General features: G+C 39.4%; 1 pseudogene; it reads right to left on the bottom strand.

The window, feature by feature from the left end:
• The window catches only part of LOC126027554 (NADH dehydrogenase [ubiquinone] 1 alpha subcomplex subunit 8-like), a 70,302-nt pseudogene extending 52,909 nt beyond the window's left edge, over window positions 1–17,393 (bottom strand).
• Window positions 17,394–25,680: the final 8,287 nt, after the last annotated feature.

The raw sequence follows: 25,680 nt of genomic DNA, 5'->3' as shown, positions 1-25,680 counted from the left end.
CAGTACACTGGAAGATGAGATGCATAACAATTCCATACAGCAGAAGAAATTGGAAAAAAGCCTCAAAGCAAATGATCAAACAATGGAAAAATTACTCAAAGAATGGGAACAGATGAAAATAGAAGTCTATGATAAGCTCAACAGAAACAACTTAAGAATCATTGGAGTCCCAGAGACCCAGGAAGAAAATCTCCAGGAAGAATCAACAGTCAAGAACATCATTAAAGAGAAACTATCAGAGCTAATGAATACATGCGATCAAATCCTGCATGCCCAAAGAGTGCCAACTAAAAGAGACCCCAGAAAAAAACACCCCAAGACACATCCTAGTCACAATGACAAATCCCATAGATAGAGACAGAATTCTGAAAGCAGCAAGATCGAAAAGAGAAATTACATTCAAGGGAACATCCTTGAGATTTACTGCAGACCTGTCACCAGAAACACTCAAGGCCAGAAGGCAGTGGTGGGACATAGTGACAAAACTCAATTAAACAAATGCTTCGCCTAAAATACTGCACCCAGCAAAACTCACTTTCAGGTTTGAAGGAACAATACATAGTTTCACAGACAAACAACAGCTAAAAAACTTCACAGACTCAAAACCATTCTTAAAAGAAAAACTGAAAGGCCTACTTGAAGACAAGGCTTACCAACAGACACACCAAACTTTGATATAAAGATGGCACTAACTCCCAGGACAATTCTTTCTCTCAATGTCAATGAACTAAATGCACCAGTTAATAGACACAGAGTGGCTAAATGATTCAAAAAACTCAATCCAACCTTCTGCTGCCTACAAGAAACGCACCTGAATAGTCAGAACAAACAGACTCAAAATAAAAGGCTGGAGAAAAATCATCCAAGCAAACAACACCCATAAAAAAGCAGGAGTGGCCATACTAATATCAGATGATGCAAACTTTATACTTAGAAAAGTTGTAAGGGACAACGATGGACATTTTGTATTAATCAAGGGATATGTACAGCAGGAAGAAATCACTCTCCTAAACATATATGCACCGAATGAGGGGCCAGCAAAATATTTACTACAACTGTTGACAAATCTGACAAACAATATAAATAACAACACAATAATTGTGGGAGACCTCAACACAGCATTGTCAACACTAGACAGGTCAACCAGACTGAAACCCAACAAGAATATACTAGACCTGAGGAGAGAAATGGAAGAAAGAGGCCTAGTAGATATATACAGGACACTCCACCCCCAGAAGCCTGGATACACATTTTTCTCTAATGTACATGGGACATTCTCCAGGATAGACTACATGTTAGCACATAAAACATACCTCCAAAATATCAAGAGGATAGAAATTTTGCAGGCTGCCTTTGCTGACCACAAAGCCCTGAAATTATATATAAACTACAAAGGGACACAGAAGAAAAACTTTAACACCTGGAAGTTAAACAGCCTCATACTGAATAATAAGTGGGTCCGAGATGAAATCAAAGAGGAAATCAAAACCATCCTGAAAACAAATGACAATGGAGACACAAACTATCAGAACCTATGGGTCACAGCAAAAGCAGTACTGAGAGGAAAATTTATAGCTTTGCAAGCACACATCAGGAAAGAAGAAGGGGCATACCTGAATAGCTAAATGACACAGCTCACAGAATTAGAAAGAGCTCAACAAAAGGATCCAAAAATAGGGAGGCAGAAGGAAATAACAAAGCTGAGAGCAGAAATCAATGAAGTGGAAACCCGAAAAACCATCCAAAAGATCAACGAAAGCAGAAGTTGGTTCTTTGAAAAACTAAACAAGATTGATAGACCACTGGCAAAACTAACAAAGAAAGAAAGAGAGAGAAACTTGATAACTCGTATTAGGAATGAAAAAGGAGAGATCATTACTGATATGGTAGAGATTCAAAGGGTAATCAGAAACTACTTTGAGAAACTCTATGCCACTAAAAATGAAAACCTGGAAGAAATGGATAAATTCTTGGAATCTTATAATCTTCCACGATTATATGAAGAGGATGTAGCATATCTAAACACACCCATTACTATTGAGGAAATTAAGACAGTAATCAAATGTCTGCCCAAAAACAAAAGCCCAGGCCCAGATGGATTTACTAATGAATTCTTTCAAACGTTTCAAGAGGAACTTCTACCAATCCTGGCAAGACTCTTTCATAAAATCAAAAAAACAGGAAAACTTCCAGATAGCTTTTATGAAGCCAACATCATCTTGATACCTAAACCAGAGAGAGATGCTACGAAAAAAGAAAATTATAGACCAATATCTCTGATGAATGCAGATGCAAAGATCCTCAACAAAATCCTGGCAAATAGGATTCAATGCCTCATTAAGAAGATCATCCACTACGATCAAGTAGGTTTCATCTCAGGAATGCAAGGCTGGTTTAACATCCGTAAATCTATCAACATTATACACAACATCAACAGCAAGTAAAATAAAAATCACATGATCATATCAATCGACGCAGAGAAAGCATTTGACAAGGTCCAACACCCATTCTTGATCAAAACTCTCAGCAAGATGGGAATGGAAGGAACCTTTCTCAATATAGTTAAGGCCATCTACCACAATCCAGAGGCAAATATTGTCCTCAATGGAGAAAAACTAAAAGCCTATCCTCTAAATTCTGGCACAAGACAAGGCTGTCCTCTCTCACCACTCCTATTCAACATAGCACTGGAAGTAAGTACTTGCTATAGCGATTAGGCAAGAAAAAGATATCAAGGGAATCCAGATAGGAAAGGAAGAAGTCAAGCTCTCACTGTTTGCAGATGACATGATACTCTACTTAGAAAACCCCAAAGACTCTACCAAAAAGCTTCTAGAAACAATAAACTCATATAGCAAGGTGGCAGGCTACAAAATTAACACACAAAAATCAATGGCCTTTCTATACTCCAATAGTAATAAGGAAGAAATGGACATTAAGAAAACAACCTCATTCACTATAGTGCCACACAAACTCAAATATCTTGGAATCAACTTGACTAAAAATGTGAAGGACCTATAAAAGAAAACTATAAAACTCTGCTCCAAGAAATAAGAGAGGACACGTGGAAATGGAAGCACATACCCTGCTCATGGATTGGCAGGATTAACATCATCAAAATGGAAATACTCCCCAAAGCACTGTACAGATTTAATGCGATCCCCCTAAAGATACCCATGACATTCTTCAACGAAGTGGATCAGGCACTTTGGAAATTTATTTGGAACAATAAACACCCTCGAATAGCTAAAGCAATCATTGGGAAAAAGAATATGGTAGGAATTACTTTCCCCAACTTTAAACTTTACTACAAAGCAATAGTTATCAAAACAGCATGGTGTTGGAATAAGAACAGGCCCTCAGATCAGTGGAATAAGCTTGAATACTCAGAGAATGTTCCCCAGACATACAATCACCTAATTTTTGATAAAGAAGCAAAAAATCCTAAATGGAACAAAGAAAGCCTCTTCAACAAGTGGTGTTGACACAAGTGGCTAGCCACTTGCAAAAAAATTGAACTTAGACCCCCAGCTAACATCATGTACGAAGGTAAAATCTAAATGGATTAAAGACCTCAATATCAGACCCAAAACCATAAGATATAGAGAACAACATGTAGGTAAAACACTCCAGGACATTGAGACTAAAGGCATCTTCAAGGAAGAAACAGCACTCTCCAAGCAAGTGAAAGCAGAAATTGACAGATGGGAATATATTAAGCTGAGAAGCTTCTGCACCTCAAAGGAAATAGTGCCCAAGATACAAGAGCCACCCACTGAGTGGGAGAAACTATTCACCCAATACCCATCAGATAAGGGGTTAATCTCCAAAATATACAAGGCACTGACAGAACTTTACAAGAAAAAATCATCTAATCCCATCAAAAAATGGGGAGAAGAAATGACAGACACTTTGACAAAGAAGAAATACAAATGGCCAAAAGACACATGAAAAAAATGCTCCACATCACTAATCATCAGGGAGATGCAAATCAAAACAACGACGAGATACCACCTCACACCCCAGAGAATGGCACACATCACAAAGAATGAGATTAAACAGTGTTGGCGGGGATGTGGAGAGAAAGGAACTCTTATCCACTGCTGGTGGGATTGCCGTCTAGTTCAACCTTTATGGAAAGCGATATGGAGATTCCTCCAAAAACTGGAAATCGAGCTCCCATACGATCCAGCTATACTACTCCTAGGAATATACCCTAGGAACACAAAAATACAATACAAAAACCCCTTCCTTACACCTATATTCATTGCAGCACTATTTACCATAGCAAGACTCTGGAAACAACCAAGATGCCCTTCAACAGACGAATGGCTAAAGAAACCGTGGTACATATACACAATGGAATATTATGCAGCTGTCAGAAGAGATGAAGTCATGAAATTTTCCTATTCATGGATGTACACGAAATCTATTATGCTGAGTGAAATAAGTTAGAGAGAGAGAGAGAGAAACGCAGAATTGTCTCACTCATCTATGGGTTTTAAGAAAAATGAAAGACATTCTTGCAATAATAATTTTCAGACACAAAAGAGAAAAGAGCTGGAAATTCCAGCTCACCTCAGGAAGCTCACCACAGAGTGATGAGTTTAGTTAGAGAAATAACTACATTTTGAACTGTCCTAAGAATGAGAATGTATGAGGGAAATGGAGAGCCTGTTTAGAGTACAGGCGGGGGTCGGGTGGGGAGGAGGGAGACTTGGGACATTGGTGATGGGAATGTTGCACTGGTGATAGGTGGTGCTCTTTACATGACTGAAACCCAAACACAATTATGTATGTAATCAAGGTGTTTAAGTAAAAAAAAAACAAAAACAAAAACAAAAACAAAAAAAAAAAAACAAAAAAACTTTGGCTTTAAAATAAGAAAGACTCTATCCTAGGTTTCAACCTAGGATCTTTGCAAAAACCAAGAGCACCAATTACAGAGGACTGGCTACAGCAAACATGATGTAGTTGCTCTTCTAAAACCATAATGAAAGACTCTATCCTAGATTTTGTCCTATGACCTGTTGAAATACCAAAATCTCTAGCTACAGAGGATTGATTTTGTCATCCACAACTGAACAGAACATTTCCTGGCACCGTATAAAAAGCTTGGGGTTCGAGAATGAGCATATATGAAGCCCATAGTTGCTCCAATGACAGTATGCTTCAAAGGTGGACTCTGTACCTCCTGGGCCAAGGGAATTCCCTCTAACTTCCCCAATACTTATTATGCCTATGCGAAAAAAAAAAATTACAAAGCCTTGCCACACCAGGCCTTCTTTTTTTCTTTCTTGTGGTTGTGGTTTTGGTGATAATTTTTTTATTGCTGCTGCTCTGTTTTATGTTTTTGCTCTTATTTTTATTTTTGTTTTGTTTGTTTTTTTATTTGTTTCAGTTATTTTTTGTTTTTCCTTTTTTCCTTTTTTCTTCAAATTGATATTTATAGCTTCTAAATGGATTCCTCCAGCAGTATTTTTTCTTCCTTCCTTCCTTCCTTTCTTTCTTTCTTTCTTCCTTCCTTCCTTTCTTTCTTTCTTTCTTTCTTTCTTTCTTTCTTTCTTTCTTTCTTTCTTTCTTTCTTTCTTCTTTCTTTCTTTTTTTTTCTTTCTTTTCTTTCTTTCTTTCTTTCTTTCTTTCTTTCTTTCTTTCCTTCCTTCTTTCTTTCTTTTCTTTCTTTCTTCTTTCTTTCTTTCTTTTTCTTTCTTTTTTTTTTCTTTCTTTTTTTCTTTCTTTCTTTCTTTCTTTCTTCTTTCTTTCTTTCTTTCTTTCTTTCTTTCTTTTCTTTCTTCTTTTCTTTCTTTTCTGGTAATGCTCAGGGTTACTCCTGGCTATTGCTCAGAGGTTGCTCCTGGCTTGGGACCATATGGGACACCGGGGGATCGAACCTCGGTCCATCCAAATCTAGTGCAGGCAAGGCAGGGACCTTAACCTTTAGCGCCACCGCCCGGCCCTCTTCTCTTTCTTTCTTTCTTTCTTTTTTCTTACTCTTTCTTTCTTTCTTTCTTTCTTTCTTCTTTCTTTCTTTCTTCTTTCTTTATTTCTTCTTTCTTTCTTTCTTTCTTCTTTCTTTCTTTCTTCTTTCTTTCTTTCTTCTTTCTTTCTTTCTTTCTTTCTTTCTCTTTCTTTGTTTTTCTTTCTTCTTTCTTTCTCTTTCTTTCTTTCTTCTTTCTTTCTATTTCTTTCTTTCTTCTTTCTTTCTTTCTTTCTTTCTTTCTTTCTTTCTTTCTTTCTTTCTTTCTTTCTTTCTTTCTTTCTTTCTTTCTTTCTTTTTCTTTCTTTCTTTCTTTCTTTCTTTCTTTCTTTCTTCTTTCTTTCTTTCTTTCTTTCTTTCTTTCTTTCTTTCTTTCTTTCTTTCTTTCTTTCTCTTTCTTTCTTCTTTTTTATTTTTTCAACAGAACCACAGAACTTGAAACATCTTTTTCTCTCTCATAACTTGAGGGGGAAAAAGTTTGGTACCAGGAACAGCCCATCATATGAACACTGAGTGGAAATAAAGAATGATCAGACTTTAGCACCAAACCCAAAGTCAATAACACCAGAACTGTAGATAGAGTTATCTACAAAAGCTATACAAAAAGGAGACCTCTTAATCTAGCAGTCCAAGGGGCAAAGGGGGAGTTATGGAATGCATATTGTGAACAGGACAACACTGGTGGTAGGAATGGCCCTAATTCTTTGTCACTATGTACCTTAAATATTACTGTGAGATACTTGATTATAATAAATATTATTATTTTTTTATTTAATTTTATTTAAACACCTTGATTACATACATGATTGTGTTTGGGTTTCAGTCATGTAAAGAATGCCACCCATCACCAGTGCAACATTCCCACCACCAATGTCCCAAGTCTCCCTCCTCCCCACCTAACCCCTGCCTGTACTTTAAACAGGCTCTCCATTTCCCTCATACATTCTCATTATTAGGAAAGTTCAGAATGTAGTTATTTCTCTAGTTAAACTCATCACTCTTTGTGGTGAGCTTCCTGTGGTGAGCTGGAACTTCCAGCTCTTTTCTCTTTTGTGTCTAAAAATTATTATTGCAAGAATGTCTTTCATTTTCTTAAAACCCATAGATGAGTGAGACCATTCTGTGTTTTTCTCTCTCTCTCTGGCTTATTTCACTCAGCATAATAGATTCCGTGTACATCCATGTATAGGAAAATTTCATGACTTCATCTCTCCTGACAGCTGCATAATATTCCATTGTGTATATGTACCACAGTTTCTTTAGCCATTCATCTGTTGAAGGGCATCTTGGTTGTTTCCAGAGTCTTGCTATGGTAAATAGTGCTGCAATGAATATGGGTGTAAGGAAGGGGTTTTTGTACTGTATTTTTGTGTTCTTAGGGTATATTCCTAGGAGTGGTATAGCTGGATCATATGGGAGCTCGATTTCCAGTTTTTGGAGGAATCTCCATATCGCTTTCCATAAAGGTTGAACTAGACGGCATTCCCACCAATAAGAAGGAACTAGGAGAATCTTCATGGTACTTGATTTTTGTAGCTTCAATATTCAGTATTACATTCTACAGTTATATACTCAGCAGTCTTGTCATGGACTAAAGAATATTGTTTTTGAAGTTGTGAGAGGGAGACAACACATCCTTCCGTCACCCACTTTCTATAATAGCATATAATGCAGCCTGTGCTGAAAGGAAAGACTTTCTGATTGGAGATGTGGTTCTTACTGTCACAGACTTCCCCATCCCACCCCAAGCAAGCTTTATTCAACATCTTTGCTTGCATCTTAAAGGGCTTGTTTCCAGGCAGAGGAACTAGAGCTACCTTCTATTGTTGTCAGGTGGTGTTCCACCACACCCAGCTTTGCTCAGGTCTGACCTGGATCTACTCACAGGAATCACTCCTGGTATGGCTCAGGAAGCTGAAACTTGTGTTGGTCATTTTTTAAAAGCAAGGCAAATGCCAAACCCACTATATTAACACTCTGGTTCCTCCAATATTGCCATTCTTGTTTTTTTGGGACCAACCCAATGGTGCTAAGGAGTTATTCCTGGCTCTGCACTCAGAGATCACTACTAGTGGTCTTGGGGGTCATATAGGATGCTGGAGATAGAACCTGGGTTATATGTGCAAAGCAAGCATCTTACCACTTCGTTCTCTCTCTCTAGCCTCCTTGTTGCCATTACTAATGCTCCACTACATTAATATTGCATGGTTTCTGATCAGTAGTTCAGATTTATTTACATTTTTGAAGAAGTACTTCTCTTAGATGTTTATAATGAAAGTCTATCTCCAATTATTGAGATTTCTCTGTCTACTCTCCTTTATTTAGAAAAACATTAATTTAACTAAAGAGAAAATGAGGGAAAGCAGCTTAGAATATCTTTTTTTTTTTTTTTGGTTTTTGGGCCACACCCGGTGATGCTCAGGGGTTACTCCTGGCTATGCGCTCAGAAGTCGCTCCTGGCTTGGGGGACCATATGGGACGCCGGGGGATCGAACCGCGGTCCGTCTCCTAGGCTAGCGCAGGTAAGGCTTACCTTACCTCCAGCGCCACCGCCCGGCCCCAGAATATCTTAACAAAGGTAAACTTTTTCTTAAATGAATGGTGATGGGAGACAGACAGGAATGGAATTAACAGCAGCACCATGGCCTTCTAGTGATATAAAGAGCATCTCAACTTTGGGGACCACTGTGGCCTCTCAGTGATATAAAGGGTGTCTCGACATTGGGGGATCAAGCATTTTTAAAAGCAATCGTCTGTCAACTTTCTCTGTAAGAATTATGAGTAAGGAGACTGGTGGCTGGGCCCAGAGACTCTGTCACTGGAGAGATATGATGAGGAAAAGAAGGAGCTCAAGTGGGGAGGGGAGCATGGAGTAGAAGGTAGAGTAGAAGGTAGAAGCCTAGAGGTAGACTGCATTTAGCCCAAAGAGGGGTTGCTTTGATAATGTAGCCTTCTTTTGCTCATCACCTTTTCTGGTCAATTGGACTAACTTAATATTTTTTGTAATGTATTTTGGTGTTCTTCAGAGTGCTAAAAGCATTGTTTTTACACCGTTACTAGTGTTGACCCCACATTGGGATAGGCTAGAAATAAATTCAAGGTTACAAGGCCTCTGTCTTCCCTGACATTCTATCCTTGATCTAAGGACTTATTGGGATTTATCAAAGCATAAAAAACCACTTGAAATCCTATTTGCATGCTATAATCATTTTATAATTCAGCTCTGTGGTATATGTAATACATTTAAATATCAGAGAAAGTGCATCCTTTCATATATTTCTTTAACTTTGAGTATGCATGGCAAGGGTGTACCCTTGTATTGTATTAGTAATAAACTGTTTAAATAGTAAAGTTGAGTAACAAACTAATACAGAGATTGGTTACATAGGTTTTTTTTAAATAGAGATGCATCAACTTATAGTCATGTATATCAAGCATGTATGCTTTGTTTCTAATAACATAGAATAGCATGTTAGAACAAAACTTTAAAAAGCAATTTAAAAGAAGTTTAGGCATGGGGCTGGAGTGATAGCATGGTAGTTAGGACGTTTGCCTTGCAGTTGTCTGACCTGAGTTTGATCCTTGGCATCCCATATGGTCCCCTTAGTCTGCCAGGAGTAATTTTTGAGCACCGCTAGGTGTGACTACCCCCCAAAAAAACCCCACAGAATTTTAGGCATTGTGAGTTCCAATTTGACAAAACTGTCAATAAGAGCCTTTCATGAATGCATCATTTCAACACCACACCCCCACCCAAGTCTTCGTTTCTCTTTCTGCCTTGAGTCTGTTAATAGATGTGGAAAACAGCAGCTGTGAGAAATCCTGAGAGCAAGTTTTGGGTGAGCTGGGAGGTGAGGTATCTGAAATTATTGGGGTGTCAGTAACCCTTCCTTGCAGAAGGTGCCCCAATGAGGTCAGCATGCTGAACTGGCAACTGGGGGTCTGTAGAAAACAGATCAGGTAGATGATGTGAGAGTAACTTTCATCTCTGAGTGATGAAAAGTCATCTGGCTGCAAAACACAAGGCAACTTATTTGACTTGCACTTAGAAAGTGTCTTAAAACATGCGACAGTGCCTTAACGAAAGGTGTTGGAGGGATGATGATAAATAGAATAAGTGAGGTTCAAAGTGGGGCTCTATAAAATGACATAATATAATAAATACAATACTATATTTTACCAGTTCTAATTTGGAAAAAGTGTTCCTGCTTTGCATGATGATTAAGATTTTCATGTCAACAATGACTATGGACTAGCTGAGCAAAAAGGAAAGGGGAAATTTTTCTTTATTGAAATGATTTTGATGATTAGTTTAAGCTAATGATAGCACACACATTTCACTTCTAAAATGGAAATGTGCCAAGCTTCCCCAAACCACTAATCAGAGCAGTGACTGAAATAATGACTAGGTTTGGATAATATATTATAGTTTAAAGTGATTATAGAAAAGCATTATAAGCAGAGAATGCTGGCTAATACTTAATTGTCATTCTCTGGATGAGGCAGAAATGACTCAGGCACATCCTGAAAAATAATGCTGTAAAAATGATTTTGCTTAGCAATAAGCCTGTGGAGACCTACTGGGGTTTTTGTCTGTCCTCGATTTCTTTCTGTCACGATCTTACCATTCTTTGGTATGAATTGTTTTAACTGTTATGATTATGACTTCTACAGTACTTTAAAAAAGTATAAATTATAATCAACATTCCCACAAATTTTTCACACCGTGTCCTAAGTTATAGCTAGCTAGTAGTTAAATAAGTAATAATCCTAGAAATATCTTTTGGAAACTGGTCATCTATGTTGCATCTCCATGAACATTTTATCTAAGATCTCACTGCAGGAACTATTTGTAGGATATGGGGTTTATTGATTATTGATCTGAAGTGATGGATTTTATATATAGCCATATAGTCAGTATATAAGGAATATGAGTACTTAGGCCTGGCAGATAACATTTAGACAAAAATAATGTGTAATGGGACTTATTGTGTGATCTAGATCCATGTTTCTCAACCTTGTTCTTACCTTGGCCTGCTTCTGACCTGCTTTCTTTCCTGTGCTCCCTCCTGGCTGAACCCCAAGTCCTATTATATGGCCCTCATTGATGCAATTTTACCCTGCATTATCCCAGGACAATGAGGAACCATTTTAGAGACTGGGTTGAGCTGCCACATATCCTGAGGTAAGTGAAGTCTGGCAGGAGAGGCAAGTCTTTGACAGATGACAAGGCCTTGTTGCCAGCCTGCAACCCTGCTCTCTGGGCACTCAGGGGGCTCACTCACCCCTGTGTCCCTGCATCACAGTGGAGGGAGTTTGCCAACCCTTGTAGGGCTCTCCTACTCCAGCCTTTCCTTTGTATTTTTATTTTTAATCATATACCTTTCTTTGAAAGTGAGCTACAGTAAATCATGTGACAGCCTCGAAATGCTCCTAGAAATGTTCAGCTTTGACTTCAAGCCTGTCTGATTCTCTTTCTAATTCAAGTCAGCATTTTGGCTGCCAGTTTCTCATCTGCATGATACATTGGCTGTGTGAGGTGGTTTTGTGTCATCTGTTGAACAGCCTTGTCTCTTGGCCAGATAGGAGCTGTGGATGGCACAGACCGAGAAAGGCATTTGACTGCTGCTCCTACCACTTGAACCCATAGAGCCGGTGCTGGGGATGCTGTCAATTTCTGTTTCTCTTTTCCTGTTCCAAACCCCTCTTCAAACTCCCCCAGTTATACGCGTCCTTGTCTCCCAGTCAGATGATTTATCATAATAAACAGTTGGCTCCTTTGAAATTAGTTTTCTTCAACAAATGCTATAGTGTTGTTTTTTTCTCACACAGGTCCATATATTATTGCTGTATTCTGATCCCAATACCTTTAAGAAAGATTTTTCTCCCTGATTCTTTTCTTTACCTTGAAATTTTTCTTGACTCCAAGAATAAAACACTTATCTAAGATTTTTAATATGTATCAATATTTCTTGTAATGCAATTTGTGTTACATCTTTTAAATCTATAAGGTATTTTATACACTTAATGCCATTTTATTAAAGTAATAACTGTAATTGTTTTTATTTTATAGTTAAAGAGATCATCTTTTATAGAAATTAAGTAATTTTCCTCTGTTGATAATTTTGGAAAATTATACTCAGGGCACAGCTGGGTATTATCATTTAGTCTAGTTAAAATATTTCATTTTTGTGACACGGGAGACAGAATATAGTGCCTTATACATATGTGAGGCACACACTGCCAATCACATCATAGCTCCTAAAAGCTGATAATACTTTTAAAGTATATAGTCCACAACTTAAAAATATTTAATAAAATTGTTTCATGTAGGGTATTGGGGTAAGGTGTTGGGAATAGGCCAAACAATCTTTATTTCTCTAGAGTTTAACTTGCACAATTCTGAGTTTGACTCTGTGAATTCTCTTAATGAATATGAAACCAGGATGACACTCACACAATCAGTTTATTACCTAACTCACTCTAACTATGAAGCTCTCTTCTTTCGTTGGCTAAAAAGATGGTCATATAACGAGGACACCGCATAAGAAGGAACACAATACATCCTTCAGACTTTGTGGATGTGGGTCAGAAGCAAACCTTGCATGTTTTTTGTTGGTTGGTTGGTTTTGTTTTGTTCTTAGCTCCAGGTTGCTGTGGCACTTTCTGAAGGGTCAGGCTAAATGATCTCCACACAACAGAGCCCCCTGATCCTGGACTCATTGTTGAACCTGGATTCTTGGCCTGACTGTTCTACCCTCCACCCCATTGTGCTGATACGGATATGATTTTTCTGTGAACTGACTCTTGGAATCCTTTTTCCTTCTTATGGTGCAGCACAGAGAAAGCACCTTCAGACACCCAGCCCACATTATTTCCATAGATCCCACACCTCATGTCTTTTCGGAGTTCACTACTTGGACATTCATCTGTAGTTACCTAGAAAACAGTGTGCTGACCCAAGATATAGTGGGAAAGGTCTTTTAAATTGGTCTTTTCTTTAAGAATTCATTCAATGCAAAGTTTAGCAAAAATATTACATCGTATATAATATATGTGTATATATACATATAGCTCATAATATGCATATATGTGTATTGTACATATACATGTATATGTATATATATGCTATCCCGAAGTGATCTTTGCAATTAACAAAATATTTTTATGCTGGCATTAAAAGTTCAGAGAACTTTTCTGTAGAGTGAATAAATGTATAAGATCCCTGACTGGGCACATGGTAATTAATGACGGTGGATCCTTTTAGATCCATTTGGGATCCCAGCGAGGACTGCAGTTCTACACCGTCCCGGTAGGGGTCAATATGTCTGCATCGTTCTGTGTCGGGTGCAGTGAACGTTGATCCTAATTGGAGCAGACACAAGGATCCTCTCTAATCCTCTGACATCCTTTCCAAATCATCATTCTTAGGCGGGTGGTGGGCTGGTGTGGCGGAGTAGCCTCCCTACAACGAAGCCTAACCATTGTCAATTATTTTTGATGTATGCTAGCTTAATGCTAGACTCCCGGCTGGCGTTGCCAACCCGCACCAGGGGACGACTCCCCCTCATTATTGAGACTGCGCCGAGGATGGCCAGGACAAGTGTGTTGTTTTGGTTAATGTGCTCTCGAAAACCCCTCTCTTCTTCTTCCTCAGCCTCCTGGTGTTTCCCCTACTCAGCACAAAGAGAGTATCTATTCCTGATCGGCTGCCTTGTACCTTGTACCCACACCTTAATTGTCAGGGTCTTTGGGCTTTAACTCATGACATGCCGGCACTTGGATGCAACTGGAGGTCCATAATGAAGATATATGACTGGCGTCGGTGTGTGTATAGCACAGGACGGGGTAATAATTGATATGAAACCCTCCCTCGGGCCCCCACATTTTCTGACGAACAGGAGCTAGCTACCAGCTATTGGTTTCCAGGGAGCAAACTGTCATCCTGCGCATTGGAAAGAATGGTGCTTTCCAGTCCAGACTGTCACTCGTTCAGCAGCCTGAGTCTGCCAGTCACCACCCCCCACCAGAATGATTTTCCTGCCCTTCATCTGTAAGTGGCTTTTGTGCCTTCTGGGGCCCACTGCAGCCCTGCTGAGCAGGGGAGAGACCATCTAACCCTTGCAGACATCCCTGACTGGAGGGTAGAGCCCTATGCCCCAGTGTCTTCTCTCCTGGTTGGTGGGAAGGCAGTGAGCTAGCTGCCTGTACACTGCTGCTGGCTCTAGAGGGACATGGGTTGAGAGGAGAGGGGCGCCTCTGCAGTGCCCCCCCCCCCAAGCCCCAAAGGGAGGTCAGAGTGGCTGAGAGACTGGTAAAAAGGAAGCTGGATAGCCATGATAATTTCCTGCTAGGACAGAACTTGAGAGATTCCTGAATGACATTTTTTGGTTGCAACCAGGATCAGCAAGGCAGGGCTAGGAGCAGTGTCTTCACACAAAGATGCTTGCTGTAAGGACCCTCTAGAAACATGGAGCTTCTCTCATTCTGAAAGGTCTCCTCAACAGCAATTATGGAAACAAATCTAGTCATCTCTCACTCTTGGTAAATCATTTTTTAGTCCATATTGGCATATTTTAATGAAGCAAATAATAAAATATTTTAGAGGTCTTTTCTAGACCTATTAAAAACGTGAATTCTCAAAAACCAAGGCTTACTTTTTTTCCTTAAATTCAGAGTGAGGCATGAGGCAGAAGTGTTGTATGTGATAGAGAGGACAGGGTGATTGCAGCAGGCTCTGACGGCCACTGTCAGGTTTCAGGTTTCTGACAGGGATTCAGAGAAGCAGGCAAGGGTGTGGGATTCATCCTTAGCTCTAGCAACAGAGAAATATTTATCTCTTAATATTTCCAAAGATCATAGTTATCAAAAATGGGGAAATGATACCTCTAAACACAACCTTTATTTTTTTTTTGTTTCTTTTTTTTATATAATTTTTATTTTGATCATAGTGGCTTACATATTGTTGACAATAATATTCTAGGTACATATTTACATAAAATCAGGGGGGATTCCCATCCCTAAATTGTCCTCCCTACACCTCCGTTTTTGTCCTACCTCCCATTTCCTCTTCCCTCCCCCCCAGGGTGGCTAGAATATGTGATCCCCTCTGTATTTGACCTACTACTTAGTAGTCTTGCATCAGTTTGGTCTTGGTGCCTCCCTTATTTCCCCCTCTAAGTGGGGGCAGGGCTAGCAGTTCAAGTTGGGTGGTTTTGCCTGAAAAAGAGAAAATGAGTAAACTGGGGTAAGAGTCTAATACCCCAAAAATGGGCAGAATCCTTCTAGAGGTTCTCCTCATCGATTGGGGAAATGAAGGAGAAAAAGAAGGTGAAACACCCCATCAGTACCAAAAGAAGTGTCAAATATCCAGTGAGGTCTCCAGTTACATCGATAAGCACCACAAAAAACTGATAAAAAATACAAACAAAAACAAACAAACATATAAACCAAAAAAACTCACCGTGGTCTTGAAATAAGAAACATGGTGTAGCACATAACGAAAGAAAAGAAAGGAAGAGAAAAAAACAAACAAACAAAAAAAGAATAATTGGGGACAACAATTTCAATAATCACATCCAAACCGAGAAATCGACCAAAATAGGTAGGTAAATAAAAATAATAATAACAATAATAAATGAAGGTAATATATAAATATGTTAAAAAATATCCAAGGTTTTGTGCTTTTTGTATTTTTGTTTTTTCCCTCTGCCCTGGCACAGTAAATATTGGGGTCATTCGAAACGGAATTCACTTGCCCTATGAGATATGGGGATTCTCCGTCCTTGGAGTATACTGTCATGGGATCAGTTCTAGTCTTTGCTCAGGATCATTACTCTCCCGGTGGTGTTTTTTTTTTTTTTTGTTTGTTTTGCTTTGTTTTGTTTTTTTGTAAACACACCCTTTAAATATATATTATGTTTGTATGCATGTACTATGTATATATCTTTAAGGTGTTTAAGGAATGAATGTATATTATGTGCTAGGTACTAGAATAAGTATTATTGAAGCAAGATTATTTTATTATTGAAATAAGGTTGTTTTCATAGATAACTTCCTTCTGGTTCAAATATGCATGTCTTGAAAGTACTTAAGTTTATGTTTTGTTTTGTTTTTTAAAAACAACCTTGGTGCATTTTTATTTCCTCTGTTCACTGACACACACTTCTTCGTATTTAAAATGTCAGTGCAAAGTAATACACAGGATCCTAGTGACTGTGGAATTGCACTGCTGCAAAATATAAACTAGAAATAAAGTGACTGCAAAAATGGTTTACAAATAATTATCAAATTAGCATGCTTTTAAGTTAGTGCATTTGTTCAAAAATGCCAGCAAAATGCCTCAGGGGAGCAGCTGACAGCAGGGTTCAATGTCGCCTCTGCACTGCTGGGGGTCCTGACAACCTAACAGGCCATATTTTTGTTTTCAAAGCAAGGTTGCCCTTGTGTCCCTGCCCTCGGGACTGGGGGCAGAGAGAAGCCAATTTCAAATGACAGTTCAAGGATTGTGCCATCATAGGAATGTTCATTAGCAAGGGGGGTCAGCCAGGGGTCAAAAGCAATTGGTCCTGCTGCATTTGCTTATTCAAATAGCGCCCTGTGCTCCCACTATTCCCTGCATCTAGGAATTAAAAACTTAACTAGAGCCTACTGCCTAGGACTAATTGGTGGGTCCCTTCTCATTCTGGCTGAGGGCTTTCTGGCGTCTATTTCAACCTTCCTGTGAAGGAAAGGCCATTTTTCTATGGCGATGCACCCACTGTTTTTGAGAAGAAACTCAGTGGCAGAGAAGACCTGTTCTTTCCCATTCCCTGCTGGCTACTGGCTTTTGACATCCCTGCCTCTGTCCCAAGATGGAGTGGCTGCCACCTCCACAAAGTACAACAAACTAATTCTTGACCTGTAACTCAAGCATACGTTTTTTGAAGGTAGGAAATATACTTAAGGTTTACTCTTTTTTTTTTTTTTTTAAATTTTGAGTCACAGTTGGCAGTGCTCAGGGGAGTACTCTGCACTCACAAATCACTCCTCACAGGCTTGGGAGACTATCTGAGTTGTGGGGTATTGAACCCACATGCAAAGCAAATGCCCTTCCCGGTGTACAATCACTTTGGCCCAGTGAATCACTTTGGCCAGTTGAAATCAAATCTCTGGTATAACAATACAAACTCAGACATAGCTGCTTGTCAGCTGTGGGAAGATTTGGGGGTAAAAAACAGTTTGAATCCAGTTGAGTGTGTCAGACAAGCAGGAGCAGCACAGCAGTGGTCAGAGATTGGATTTAAAAAGTGCCAACTGGAGTCAAACCTCTGGTATATCAACCCAGACCTAGAAGCAGCTGCCCATTGGTTGTGGGCAGAGGAAACCGGTTTGAACCCTGCTGAGTGTCAGAAAAGCAATAGCAGCTTTGCTCCATGGCCGCACATTTCTTCCAATAAAGGAGCTGAATCACAACACTTAATAACAGTACCATGCATCCAAGTTCACATGGGAAAATGAATGCATATCTCCACCATACCATGTGAATGAAGATGCTAGACCCAACCAACACTGGCCATCTACATAACATCTCTGATTAGGACTTTAGAGAGGAATGTTACAGATGTTCAAAGAACTTAAAGAAGTGATGGAACAGACAGTCCAGAAGACTCAAGAGGATATGAGAGTAGAAATGAGAAAACTGGGGCCGGGCGGTGGCGCTGGAGGTAAGGTGCCTGCCTTACCTGCGCTAGCCTAGGAGACGGACCGCGGTTCGATCCCCCGGCGTCCCATATGGTCCCCCAAGCCAGGAGCGACTTCTGAGCGCATAGCCAGGAGTAACCCCTGAGCATCACCGGGTGTGGCCCAAAAACCAAAAAAAAAAAAAAGAAATGAGAAAACTTCAAATAGAAATATCAGGGATGAAAAATATGGTAGGTAAAATGAAAATTTTATTGGAAAGTCTCACTTGCAGAGTAACAGCAGCTGAGGACAGAATCAGGGATGTAGAAGATGAGCCGCAAAACACCTCCATACAAAAGAAGAGGCTGGAAAAATCCTCAAACAAAGCAAACAGATGGCAATATAACTGAAATAAACCCAATAGAAACAACATTAGAATCTTTGGGATCCCAGAGAGCCAGAAGAAAATATCCATGAAGAATCAACAGTCAAGGACATCATTGCTGAGAAATTTTCAGAAGTAAACAGGGAATGCAACTATATTTTGGCTACCTGAAGAGTAGCAGCTAAAAGAGTTCCAAACAAAAGCACATAATAGTCATAATGATGAAAATCACAGATAGGGATAGAATATTGAGAGCAGCACGATCAAAAGGAGGAGTATATAAAAAGAGACATGCTTAAGTTTTACAGCAGATTTATCACAAACAATTCTCAAGGCCTGAAGGCAGTGGTGGGATATAGTGAAAAAACTATATAAAACTCACAAAATGAATGCTTCACCAAGGATACTTTACCCAGCCAGACTTTCATTCAGATTTGAAGGAAAGATACACAACTCCACAGATAAACAACAGCTCAGAAACATTACAGATTCAAAACCAGCTTTAAAGAAGAGCTGAAGAGTTTACTTTGAGACAAAGCAGACCCAACAAACACACCAAACTTCTACAAAGACACTTAATCCATGACAATAGGGCTTGAGAGAGCACAGCTAGGACATTTGCCTTGCAGCAGCTGATCCAGGATAGACAGTGGTCCAAATCCCGGCATCCCATATAGTTCCCCACCTGCCAGGAGCGATTTCTCAGTGCCAGGAGTAACCCTGAGCACTGCTGGGTGTGCCTCCCCCCAAAATCCATGACAATAATCTCTCTCAATGTCAATGGGCTAAATAAATTAAGAGATTAAGAATGGCAAAATGGATAGAATTGTTGAATCCAACATTTTTCTGCCTGCAAGAAACACTGGTGATGGGATTGCCCCTCATTTATTGCCCCTCACTATATACCTTAAATATCACTGAGAATAATATCAAAAAGAATAATTAGGAGGAGTCTGTCTAGGTGTTATAAATATTCATTTAGAAGAAGGAAGGGAAAAAAAGATGAAAAAGGTAGTAAAACAAAACAAAAACAAAAACAATAAGGGAGTAACAACAAAATTAAAAGAATAAACAAAGAATACACCAAAAAACAAACCATCAGCTACGTAAACGTAAAGGAACACACACACACACACACACACACACACACACACACACACACACACACACAAAGACAAAACCAGACCAGCCAGAAAACTTTCCACTCAGATGTGGGTGATGACATTCCACCTCTGTAGCTGGAGATCTTGTTATTTGCAGAGGTCATAGAGTGAAGGCTAAGAGAGAGTTTTTCTTTATGGTTCTAGTAGTTTTGTTCCATCACTGTTGTTGTAATCAGTCTTCTGTAATTAGTGGTCTTCATTTTTGTTCAGATCCTAGGACAGAGCCTAGGGTATAGTCCTTCAGCATAGTTCCAGAAGTTCTGCTCAGTCACAGTTGTCAAAGTCAGACCTCTGAAATTAAAGCCTAGGCCTAGGGCTAGGCTAGGAACTTCCTCATTGGTCCCTTGATGGGTTCTGTCCAGACCATGTTTGTCGAAGTCAGTCTTTTATAAATAGCAATTTTGGTTTGTGCTTAGAGTAAAGGATGACCTGTCTGTCTCCTGGTTGCATCATACTGTTAGGTGATGAGATGGGACAGCTCTCTCTTAGTTCAAGTTGTTGCCATTTCCTCATGTCAGGATGTCATGTTAAAACTGGTGCAAGTTGGTGCCCAAACGGCATTCAGAGTTTCCCCAGAAGGAGTTTGGTTCCTGGTGCTGTTGCTGGGACCTGTGTCAGTTCCATATCTGACAGAACCTAGGGTTCTGGGTTGGATGGTCGCTGTCCAATCACATGGAGTCTAAGTCCACATGATGCATGCTTATGGTGGAAGGCAACCCTGCATTCTAAAAAGTATGAGTTTTTATCCCTAATAGATAAGAGCTTGTTTCTATGCATAAAGTTTCCCTTTATTTATGCAAAAGGGTATAGTGATATATTATATTGCTGGTGGATTTGGAGGTAGGAATGATAGTCTGCACAATCTCTGTGCCTTGTTTTGTTCCTGAGCTTTATCTCAGGCAAGACATTTCTTATAGGTTTTCATACTAAGCAGAACCAAAACAGATGAGGTTGGAGAGAGAAAGAGAGAAAAAATTATATCTATATCTATCTATCTATCTATCATCTATCTATCTATCTATCTATCTATCTATCTATCTATCTATCTATCTATCTATCTATTTATCTATCTATAAAATAGAAGAACTAAATGAAAATACATTTAAAAATGCATTAAAGAAAAAAATTCTGTTTACGAGGCTGACTTTACTTTTGGAAATAAACAGACTAGGAGGTATTATTATAGATGTGTTAAACACATAAAGGAAATATAGGTTTCTCCATTGAGTCTTTTGAGATATTCTTGTGGTGGGTGAGTCCAGGGCATTTTTTTGTCACACATTGTGTCTTGTTGAGTTTGCAAAATTATCTGTAACAATGGGGGAAGTGCCCTTGGACTGGGGTCCTTCTGGGGCTGAGTCAGTGGCATGCAACAGTCCATGATTAGGAGGGTAAGAAGAAGGGCCATAAAAGCATGAATCAGCAGGTGTGTTGGTTGTAATTTTTTGTTGAGGCATGTGATGTGGGGCTGGGAGGGTGTCCTCTAGCTTTGAGGGCTTGGTGGTGGTTTATTGGAGCAGGAGGTTGGTCCTGGTACCTACTAGATTAATAACAGAAGGTAAAAAGAGTTAAATAAGGAAGAATAATGAATCGGGATTGGGGGATAGAGGCTAAAAGGATTTCTGAAAGGAGCAAGAGGGGCTATATACAATTTAGGCATGGTTCGTTTACCATTTAGGTTTGGCAATCAGAGAGGTGTCTACTGTCTACAAACTCATGTCCACACAAAGACAGACATTAGTGTACTATTCTTAGGTTGTTGTTGGAGGCCTGGCCCTTATAGGCTGGGTCTGAGCTTTTAAGATATAATTGAGTTAGAAAAAGATAAATAATTGGTTAAGATATGCTGAGGAGAGAAAGGAGAGAAAAAATAAAAGATAAGAGAAGAGTAAAGAAGATTAAATAAAGTATGATTACAAATAAGTTAGAGGATTAAGCCAGTGTGTCAGTATTGGAGGGTTTTCCACTTTTGAGGCTCTTGATCACTGACGGGGGTTGTCTTTGCTAAATAAAGGTTTCAGGATTATGGAGTTTTTTAGGATAAGCACAGCTTTTACATTTAGAGTACTAAGCAATGTGGTGGTGAGGACTATAGGATGTGGTTATCCTATGTAGTATTGTCCGCTCCGCTGCATCTTAAGTATAGAGATATCTTTTCTAAGGGCAACTGACAGCGGGAGGTTTTTTCTTTCTTTCTTTCTTTCTTTCTTCTTTCTTTCTTTCTTCTTTCTTTCTTTCTCTTTCTTTTTTCTTTCTCTTTCTTCTTTCTTTCTTCTTACTTTCTTTCTTACTTTTTTCTGTCTTTCTTTCTTTCTTCTTTCTTTCATTTTCTCTCTCTTTCTTCTTTCTTTCTTTCTTCTTTCTTTCTTTCTCTTTCTTTTTTCTTTCTCTTTCTTCTTTCTTTCTTCTTACTTTCTTTCTTTCTTCTTCTTTCTTTCTTTCTTTCTTTCTTTCTTTCTTTTTCTTTCTTTCTTTCTTCTTTCTTCTTTCTTTCTCTTTCTTTTCTTTCTTCTTTCTTTCTTTCTTTCTTTCTTTCTTTTTTCTTTCTTTCTTTCTTTTTTTTTTTTTTTTTTTGGTTTTTGGGTCACACCGGCAGTGCTCAGGGGTTACTCCTGGCTCTATGCTCAGAAATCGCCCCTGGCAGGCACAGGGGACCATATGGGATGCCGGGATTTGAAACACTGTCCTTTTGCGTCTAAGGCAAAAGCCTTACCGCTGTGCTATCTCTCCGGCCCCAGGAGCTTTTTTTTTTTTAGTGGATTGAATTCATTAAGAATAAAGGACAAAGGGAAAAAAGAAGTAGAGGAAAGAAGAGAGAAAAATGAAAGAGAAAAAACAGAGAAACAAAAGAAGTAGTGATTTGCCAAAAGGTGATGAGTAGGACCTGTAGCATAAGTCTGTGATGTGCCATTGACTGTTCCAGTGGTCTGAATGATAATATGCTTTGGGTCTTAACAGAAACATAAACAGAAGGAAGTGGGTTAATTAGAGTATTTTTATCAAGACACTGACATAATGGGCACTACATATGGTATCCAGTATGATTGACCACCAAGGTTTAACATGAGGTTGTCCACCCTTTGTTTCCAAGGCCCCCTATGGACAAAGAAGCTAAGGGTTATTTTATACTTGGAAAAATTAAGACTTAAAGCATATTGTTAGCAATCACATGCAGCAGGAGACCAGACTTCCAAGTCATATTCTGATCCTGGTATGGGCCGGCTAAGGGGGTCCAAAGGGAATGTTCCAGTTTCTTTAGCAATTCCTCTGTTAAAGGACATCGTGGTTGTTTCCAGAGTCTGGTTATTGTAAATAGCACTTCAATTAATAGAGATGTGAAGAAGAGATTTTTGTATTGTATTTTTCTGTTCTAGAGTATATTCCTATGAGTGATATAGCTGGATTGTATGGGAGCTCAATTTCTAGGTTTTGGAGGAATCTCCATATAGCTTTCTTTAAAAGGCTGGACTGGACAGCATTCCCACCAGCAGTGAATAAGACTTCCTTTCATCCCCATCAGCACTGCTTGTTCTCATTCTTTGTGATGTGTGCTAATCTCAGTGGTATGAGATGGTACCTCATAGTTGTTTTGATTTTCATCTCCTGATGATTAGTGATGTGGAGCATTTTTTCATGTGTCTTTATGCCATTTGTATTTCTTCTTTGACAAAGTGTCTGTTAATTTCTTCTTCCTATTTTTTGATGGGATTAGATGTCTTTTTCTTGTAAAGTTCTGTCAGTGCCTTGAATATTTTGGATATTAGCCCCTTATCTGATGGGTAGTGGGTGAATATTTTCTCCCATTTAGTGGGTGGTTGTTGTATCCTCACCACTATTTCTCATAAGGTTCAGAAGCTTCTCAGCTTAATATAGTCCCATCTGTTTATCTTTGCTTCCACTTGTTTGGAGAGTGCTGTTTTCTCCTTAAAAGTGCCTTTAGTATCAATGTTGTGGAGTGTTTTACCTATGTGTTGTTCTATATACCTTATGGTTTCAGGTTTGATATCAAGGTCTTTAATCCATTTGGATTTTACCTTTGTATATAGTGTTAGCTGGAGTTCCGAGTTCACTTTTTTGCAAGTGACTAACCAGTTGTGCCAATACCAATTGTTGAATAGGCTTTCCTTACTCTATTTAGGATTTCTTGCCCCTTTATCAAAAATTAGATGATTGTATGTCTGGGGAACATGCTCTGAGTACTCAAACCTATTCCACTGATCTGAGGATCTTCTTTATTCCAATACCATGCTGTTTTGATGACTATTGTTTTGTAATACAATTTTAAATTCGGAAAAGTAATGCCTCCCATATTCCTTATCCCAAGGATTGCTTTAGCTATTCGTGAGTGTTTATTGTTCCAAATGATTTTCAAGATTGTTTGATCCACTTCTTTGAAGAATGTCATGTGTATCTTTAGAGGGATTGCATCAAATCTGTACAGTGCTTTGGGGATTATTGCCATTTTAATGATGTTAATCCTGCCAATCCATGAGCAGGGTATGTGTTTCTATTTCTGCATGTAGAGATTGACATTTCTTTTTTTTTTTTTTTTTTGGTTTTTGGGTCACACCTGGCAGTGCTCAGGGGTTATTCCTGGCTCCAGGCTCAGAAATTGCTCCTGGCAGGCACAGGGGACCATATGGGGCGCCGGGATTCGAACAGATGACCGTTTGCATGAAAGGCAAACGCCTTACCTCCATGCTATCTCTCCGGCCCGAGATTGACATTTCTTAATAATCAAGGAATATTCATACCAGGAAGAAATCACAATCCTAAACATATATGCACCTAATGCAGCAAAATATTTAAAACAATTGCTAACAGATTAAAAAAAAAGACATCAATAACAACACAATAGTTGTGGCAGACTTCAACACTGTCCTACCTCCCTTTGATAGATCGACCATGCTAAAAACTCAACAGGTATATATTTGTTCTGAAGGAAGAAGGTGGCTTAGTAGATATAAAGGGCTCTGCATTCCATAAAAGCTGAATATAAATTCTTCTCCAATGCATATGAGACATTATCCAAGATAGACCACTTGCTGGGTTACAAAACATATGTCCATAAAATTGAGGGGATAGATATTGTATTAACTATCTTCTCAGGGTATCATGCACTGAAATTAGAAGTGAATTACAAACAGACAGATAAAAAACGTTAACACCTAGAAATTAAACAGTTCACTACTGACAATGAGCAGGTTAGAGATGATGTAAAAGTAAATGAAAATGAAGACACGGACAATTATAATTTATGAGACACAGAAAAAGCTGTATTAAGATGGAGGAAAGCAGAGTAAGAAATGGCTGACTGTGGGGACTGCCAGGTGAAGTGCTGATTGCTTCACCTGTGGAGTCTCTGCCCTGCTGTGCTTCTTCTGAGGAAACTGAGGACCTCAAGGGAACCCTGTCCTGTGCTCCTCTGTCTTTCCTGAATCCTTGAAGCTCTCCTCAGAGCCCTGGGAAGCAAACCCCCAAAAAACTGCATTCTGAAGCTACCCAGTGAGTGAGTGAGTGAGTGAGTGAGTGAGTGAGAAATGGCTGACTGTGGGGACTGCCAAGTGAAGTGCTAAATGCTTCACCTGCAGAGTAACCATCCTGCTGTGCTTTTTCTGAGAAAACTGAGGACCTCAATGGAACCCTATCCTATGCTTCTCTGTCTTTTCTAAATCCTTGAAGCTCTCCTCAGAGCCCTGGGAAGCAAAACCCCCAAAAAACCGCATTCTGAAGCTACCCAGTGATCGAGTGAGTTAGTAAGAAATGGCTGACTGTGGGGACTGCCAGGTGAAGTGCTGATTGCTTCACCTGCAGAGTCTCCACCCTGCTGTGCTTCTTCTGAGGAAACCAAGGACCTCAAGGGAGCCCTGTCCTGTGTTTCTCTGACTTTTCTGAATCATTGAAGCTCTCCTCAGAGCCCTGGGAAGCGAACCAAAACAAAACAAAACAAAACAAAAAAACAAAAAACAAAACTGCTTTCTGAAGCTACCCAGTGAGCAAGTGAGTGAGTAAGAAACGGCTGACTTTACAAGCCCAGAAAGGGGAAGCCGCTGAACTCTGCTGGAACTCAGATGCTAGCACCCCGATCTGCCTGTCCTCTGTGCTGTACTCCATCTTCGGCCTGATTTCATCCTGTGTGTGGCCTATCTGTGGACAGCTCGCCTTCCCTGGAGCCTTCCCTGGAGGTGAGCTTACACCAGAAAGGGTGGAGCTAGAGGAGTATGGCCGCTCTGCTTTGCTTCCCGGCCGTGCACATCATTTAACCAATGAATACAACCACAACACATAGAAAAACCCACAATACAAGTGTGACAATGGGGAAACAACACAGGCCAGTGCCAGATATAGAGAATGACAATGGCAACTCTGATGACTTGAACATGACCAGCCAACTAGTCAGTCTCTCAGATAAGGAGTTTAGAGTCGCAATATGGAAGATGTTCAAAGAACTCAAAGAAAGTATAGAAGAGACCACTAATAAGAATCAAGAGAAT

This window comes from Suncus etruscus, chromosome 14 (assembly GCF_024139225.1).
Source record: "Suncus etruscus isolate mSunEtr1 chromosome 14, mSunEtr1.pri.cur, whole genome shotgun sequence".
Taxonomy (NCBI): domain Eukaryota; kingdom Metazoa; phylum Chordata; class Mammalia; order Eulipotyphla; family Soricidae; genus Suncus; species Suncus etruscus.
The sequence above is the reverse complement of the archived record's forward strand: the minus strand, read 5'-3'. Positions and strand labels throughout refer to the sequence as shown.